Below are 6,851 nucleotides of genomic sequence, written 5' to 3' on the forward strand. Positions count from 1 at the left end.
TGCTTTTCTTAACAATTCTATTTGCCGGTTCTCCACTAGTTTCTCAGGTGGCGCACGCGAACCCAAGAGGGGCGCGGTGGTTTCGGTCCTCATCCCTTGAGATCAAAATCGATCACGAATCAAACCGAAACCGAACCAAATTACATGATTCGTTTTCCCAAGCCCTCTCTGTCTGTTTCGTAACTCCTCCCTGTGTACAGGGTTATAATATGCTATAACATGAATCGGGCTAATTCGGGTTTAAAAACAAATCACTCTATGGCTAATATGATACCAATATATGATACCCATATTGATATTGGTACCGAGTAGGCCAATATCGATATCTATATCTTTTTATGTCCTCAAATGTGACTAGGGGCGTCAAAATTTAACCCAAATTAACGAGACAGATCAAAATCAATATGAGCTTATTGATTCATGTTTTAATTTCAGGTCGTATTAAAATCAATAAGATATTGAACTAAATTTAGAATCAGATCGAACCCAATAAAACACGACAAGATATCAATATCGATTCAAAATTTTATTCAAAAAAATAAAATTTTCATATTTTTGAATATATTTACATGATAAACTGAAACCAAATCGATAATAAGTTGATAAGAGAAACCAATAAAAAAATCGAAATCAAACTGAAACTGTTGCAATATTGGTTGATGTTTTGATTTCACTCAAAACATAAACCGAACGATTGACACACCTCGCTGGATCCCACATAATGAGTGGAGTGTGGGCTGTGCGACTAGACGGGAGAGAGACGCGGATCAGTCGACAGACTCGACACGGACTCCCTAACAAACTTTTCTCCCCGTCGTCGTGAAGCTTTACAGGTGCTTCGTTCTTTCTCCTCTCTTTCATCTCTATTTACAGATTTACTTACTTTACAACTACTCTCCGTGGCGGAGGCGGTTGGGTTTATACTTAAGCATCGTTTTGCTTTGATCGATGTCTGATCGTCTCTGATCACATAGTATCTGTTTTCTCCCATTGGAAACTGAATCTGATTCCGATTCAAATTTTTGTTTTTGGGAACCGAAAGGTCCGCGAATCGAACGGAATTTCGCCGCTGTTAGGTTTGGGTTGGTACTCATTTGGATCCCTTATTCGATTCTTTCTGAATTACGATTTCCTCTTGTAGACTAAGAATCGAATCTCTAAAGTCTAAATTAAGAGAGTAGAAAGTCCTTCGATTAGAGATCTCCCACTCCTTGTTCTTTCTGTTTGATAGTTTCACAGAGAAGAAGGATTCCATTAAGAGAAGAGCTTTCCTTGCCTGGTTCTTCCAAGTTCCTTCCTAATAGTTGTATACTACTGTGGTATGGATTTGATTTTCTTTCTTCTTCTTTTTCACTTCTTCATTTCTTTTCTAATGGTTGTTTAAATTCTCACTCCCGTGAATCTCAACAGAAAGCAAAGAAGAGAGAAGATCTTTGAATATCACAAGAAAGCAAAGAGAAAGAAAGAAAACCAGAATTGTTCATCATCAAAGCCAGGTATGTCCCCTCCACCGAACTAAGATCCTCTTAATTAATTAAGGTCATCCTTTCTTTTTCTATTCTTACTTTTCAATCTTTTGGATCCCTTCAATGGGTCCTTTCCTTTCCTAGCATAAAAGTATGTGTTTGAATCATTAAATGCTAAGCCACGCAAGTTTAGGATCAATGGTTGGTATTTTGAATCAGTAAAGGTTACGTAATATTTTTAAAATATGTAGTGCTTGTCTTTATTATTTACTTAATCGTTAAGAATTACAATTATTATTGAGGCATCTTATTATGAAACCTTGTTGAAACGCAACCTTTAAAAGCGATGTACAGATTTACAAGATTCGGAAAGATTATCTATAAATAAACTTCACTATATATATATATATATATAGCGAAAAACCCTAATCTATGTTGAGGGTTTGCTCTAATATTCTTTCTATTAAACTGGATGTCGGACACCAACAAACCTAATATGAAATTGTATTAATTCAAAATATGATACTAATATTAATTGTGCATGCGATTCCTAAACTAAAATATTGCAATGGATCTTTCAAGTGCCCTCAATATAGCATTTCATAGGGTGTCCATTTGTTGGTTCGGTCTACTTTTGGTTAGGTTGAATCAGTTTGGGCTTGATAATAGAAGAATCCAGAACCAAACTAATAAGGAAAGCAAGATTTAGTTTATTTCAACTTTTTAAGTTTCTTTATTGTGTCGTTTTCGATTTGATATCGGTTCTGTTTATCATTTTACATATACATACTAAAAAAAAAAAAGGGAAAATATGTGTTTTATGATTTTTGGGTTGGTATTGATTTTTACCAGTTTCAATCTGGTTTTTCATATTTGATATGAATTTTTATCAGTTCGGGAATTTTTTGATTGATTTGACCGATTTGGTTTAGGGTTTGACACCCCTTCCATTTTCCTTATGGCTCACCAAAGTTGTGTCATAAGTAATGTATTAAATGAAATCCATGGTTCTAAGTATCAGTGTCATATCATGGATATGGATTGGATGAATCAATCAAAACGTGGTTCAATTTTGAAATTATGTCTGATCCTACCCTGGTTGTAGGGGTGTCAAACGGTGCAGTTTTGGTTATTTGGTTTTGTTTCGGTTCAATTTACATTTTGATAAGGTGAAATCAAAACCACACCGGATAAGAATAAGCTGAAATCAAAATCGTTTTCATTCGGTTTCGATTTTAGTGATTTTTAATCGATTTTGTTATTCAGTTCACAATCGGTTTACATGGGGTTAATAATGTCGTTTTAGAAAATGGTTTGCTTTCTACAACTAGTGTGAATCTCATATATATTAAATTTTCTAAAGAGTTAAGACAATATACATTTATTTTGCCAAGGACAATATACTTTTTATGTAAAAGACTACACATATTAGAATTAATTAATTATGATCCTAGAAATTAGAAAATCAAGAAATGTGATTGTGTGAAATTGAAGCTCCCTTTTAGTGCTTTGCTTCTCTTTTTTTCTCCACTTTTATTGTAGAGGCCCATCAAATTTCAATACTAGGGGCCAGTGAACCATCGGTTTTTCGATTCGGTTTGGTTCTAAATTAGAATTATGGCCTATAAAACCAAAACCGGATCAATTTACTACGATGCGGTTCAGTTCGGTTATAACCTGTCGGTTTCGATTCCGATAAACGGTTTCAGTTATATATTGACACCATTACTTGGTTGCACCCGATTCATTTCGATATTGGTTTGATTCCGACTCTAAAACTTTGGTATGGAGTGGACATATATCATTTAATTTAGGGGTGAAACATGACTCGTTGGGCTGGGTTTTTTAAAACTCTAATCCAACTTTAGGTCTTTAAAATTCAACCCAGACCCAACCCAACTTTGTTGGGTTTATGTTCAAGCCCAACTTTGTAGGGTTCAAACCAATCCAACCCCGCCCTAATTGACCCTGTCAAGGTTAGGTTGTGTTGACTTTGGCTTCTACAATGTTTGGATTAACCTTGATTGACGTATTTTTTCTATTTATACTTTATACATTAAAAAAGTATGGAAAAATGAAATATCAATAGGAACCTTAAATTATAATATAAAAATTCAAGGTTTAATTTCGGGTCCGATTGGGTCAGGTTGGGCCTGGTTGAGGCCTCAATCCAAGCATGTCCTAACCCTGACCCAGGGTCGGGGGTTTTTAACCCTAATCTGCCCTCAAGATCAAAAAATCTTGATCCAAACCCTATTTGACTCAAAGTGGGCCAAGGCAGGTTCGGATTGTCAGGGCCAAACTTTCACTTGTAATTTAAGTAACAAAACCTTTCATATATACCAGGACCTTGTTTATCGGTAGTTATGAAATAAATAATAATCCTGTATTAACAATTGGGTGGGTTGGGGGGCGGGGGAAGAAGAGCATACTAATGACCTTATGATGATACATGCAAAAGTAATTTTCTGATATACAACTGCCGGTTCCTAACCTCAGATTGGACTGGTTGCTTAATAATTCCGGCCCTAAAGGGTCAATATCGAAATAGGACCAATAAGTGAATCAGTTCGAAACCTCTAATTAATGGGTGGATCAGTTTCGGATCTTGATTGGTTCAAGTAATAAAATAAAATAAAATCCCTAACACATGATATTCAATAATAATATGCAACCTATCATCATTTTTTCCCCTCAAGTCACGGAAATAGTCCATATAAGTACAAATACTTAAAAAAATAAAAAAAATATAAATATAAATAAATGCACCACCATCTTAGGCTCTCTTTAGTATGATTTCCATTTGTATTTATTAATTATTTTTTAAAAATTATTTGTGATAATAAATTATGGACCACAAACAATATTTGTTTGGTTACTATTTATAAAATAGATTATATAATGAGAAAATAGGTTTCAGTTTTGAGCTTCGAATGAGAGAGATGATAGGATTTGGGGTTTTTTTATTGGAAAAGTATAAAACATACTGAAGTTACATATTTACCATTGATTTTGAGTAATTTAGTACACATGCTTATTTAAGACAGTAAAAATCAACACAAATGATTTGTTGTCACAAATCACAAATAGCTTGAGAGTAATTTGTGATTTGTGATTTATTCTAATTTATTATAAATAGAAATAAGTGCTATAAATTATATTAAACACTTGTAAAAATAGAAATAAGTCAAATAAATAGAAATAGAAATCAAACCAAAGAGAGCCTTAATAAAATTAAGATTATTTTAAGATTTGTTTTTAAGTTAGCATTCCTAAATGTACCTTTAAATTAAAAACTGAATCTTTGATAAAATAGTATATGACACAACGGCTACCAGTTGAAATTGAAAAAAAAAAAAAAAAATGTATAAAAAAGAACAACACTCAAAATAAAAGTTTTTTTTTGGTTGCACACCCAAAATAGAAGATGATACTTTAGTATTTGTGATGTCTATCGGTCAAAAATTGACCCCTTAATTCTACACAAGCAACCCAAGTAAGAGAAAATATACACAAATAATGCCTGAAATTGAGAAGAAATGGTAAACTGAGGAACAACTTGATTGCTAGTTGGATTTCTCCCAACTGGAAATGTCTTTAGAAGATGAAGCTTAAGGATTTGTGACGTCTATAAGTTGGCAACATATATTTCTTAGGGAGATAAAAGCTGAAATGAGAGATCAATGCATCTATGTGGGTCAGTGTTAGTAGCGTCAAACCGAACATAGAAGAAGCTTATACCCGAGGGTGGAAGAAAATTGACTCAAAAGAGAAGAAGAGAAGAAAAATCAAGGCCGTAAGAAAGAAGGGGGAAGGCCACACGGCTTGCTCTAGCACTATAGTCACAATATGAGAAACTTCAACTCAATATTCCATTCTCATTCTAAAATCCTCACAGTAAACCCTAATTACCTACTTAATTTATCCAAATAAAATGAAAAATTATATAATTATTATGAAATATAAAAAATCTTAAGTTTCACAGTAGACCCAAAACCCAATTAGATCCGGTTCATCTCTGTTTGAATTCTTAAATGGATCCATGCCAATCAACATAAGAGATGCTTACCCTCCATGACGGCGGCTGATTGAAACTTCTGCCTAAATTGATTATCAATAACCATTTGGGAAAGGTTATATATTTATTAAGATAAGCGAATAGGTACTCTGGTCGGTGGAAGACATCAATCAACCATTGACAACACAGAAACGTAGGCCAGTTTCTCTCCAAACTTGGCTCTATATGTACCTAATTGAACTCTTGAGATACAAGTTTTGGAGCAGATGGTTAGTCCCTTCGTTTTCAAGCATGAGTATAGCGTTGGAGGTTACCTCTTATATTTTTCTATGATATAGAAAGTCAAAGTCAAATTTTCTATTATGAATGTTTTTGTGGTTGTGGAAGCATGAGCCATTACGATTCATTCTTAATTTAAATGGGGCAAACAACATTGATGAGGGGGTGAGAGAGAAAATAAATTAAAAAAAAAACCTTGTGAGATGATATATCTTAAGCGGATAGAATAGGAATCTTTCTAAAAGAAGATGAGATTAGAGGGGGAATCCACACGCCATACCAATGAGGTATGGAAAATGGTATCATTTATATGGTCAGAGAAAAAAATAATAAAAAATCTCATAAAAAACAGAAACAGTATCAAATTATAATGGGAAAATTTTACGAAGTTATTATAAAAATTACGTCTAGAGAGACATTTTACATGTTTTTATTAGCAAATCTTAAACATTATTTGAAAATTAGTAGAAGGTTCTCCATATCTCCAATGCAGGGAGGAATCTCCACACCATGCCAATTTTTTGTTATGAAAAAGATATCATTTGTATAGGGTTCACAAATCTAAAACAGAAAAAAGATTTAATAATAAAAAAAATAATATAAGTTTCAAAGGAACTGCGTGTGGAAGTTTTCCACTTGGACATTATATGCTTTTCAAAGTGGAGAGATATAGAATAAAGATAATGACTTTTATAGTTTCTTATCCACTCAACCTTAAATAGAATAAAGAGAGGATCTTACCAAAATATAAAATAAAATAAAGTTAGGAATGTAAAATGGATAAAGACATAAAATCTCACTTTATTTTTTACTTTTTGGTACAAAAGCCACTTTATTTATTTATTTTTTTACCAAGAGAAGCCACTTTTATTTAAGAGCACTTGGAAAAGTAAATGGCTTTCTTAAGGCAGGTGTAACATCAGGTTATTGTCACATATGGCATGTGGTTCCCCTCTTGGTATAATATAATCCATGCATTTTTCCCTTTTGGTATGATAAAATCATGCATTTTCCTCCTTTCGGTATGATACAATTTTTTCTTTTAAACGGTATGACACATTCTTGCAGTATTTTAGTATCAGATTTTT

The 6,851-nt window shown here is 33.2% G+C and overlaps 1 protein-coding gene across 5 annotated transcripts in view; it reads left to right on the forward strand.

The window, feature by feature from the left end:
* The first annotated feature begins 702 nt into the window (after positions 1-702).
* LOC122093836 (metal tolerance protein 9-like) overlaps positions 703-6,851 on the forward strand; it is an 11,283-nt gene continuing 5,134 nt past the window's right edge. The window contains exons 1-3 of one of the 5 annotated variants that reach the window (XM_042664362.1): positions 707-833; positions 1,232-1,319; positions 1,411-1,496. The gene's annotated coding sequence lies outside the window, so the exon portion shown is untranslated. Of the gene's footprint in view, positions 1,320-1,410; positions 1,497-6,851 lie in introns of all 5 variants that reach the window. The other 4 variants (XM_042664360.1, XM_042664363.1, XM_042664359.1 and 1 more) reach the window with 4 other exon arrangements.

Source organism: Macadamia integrifolia, chromosome 11 (genome assembly GCF_013358625.1).
Source record: "Macadamia integrifolia cultivar HAES 741 chromosome 11, SCU_Mint_v3, whole genome shotgun sequence".
NCBI classification, from domain to species: domain Eukaryota; kingdom Viridiplantae; phylum Streptophyta; class Magnoliopsida; order Proteales; family Proteaceae; genus Macadamia; species Macadamia integrifolia.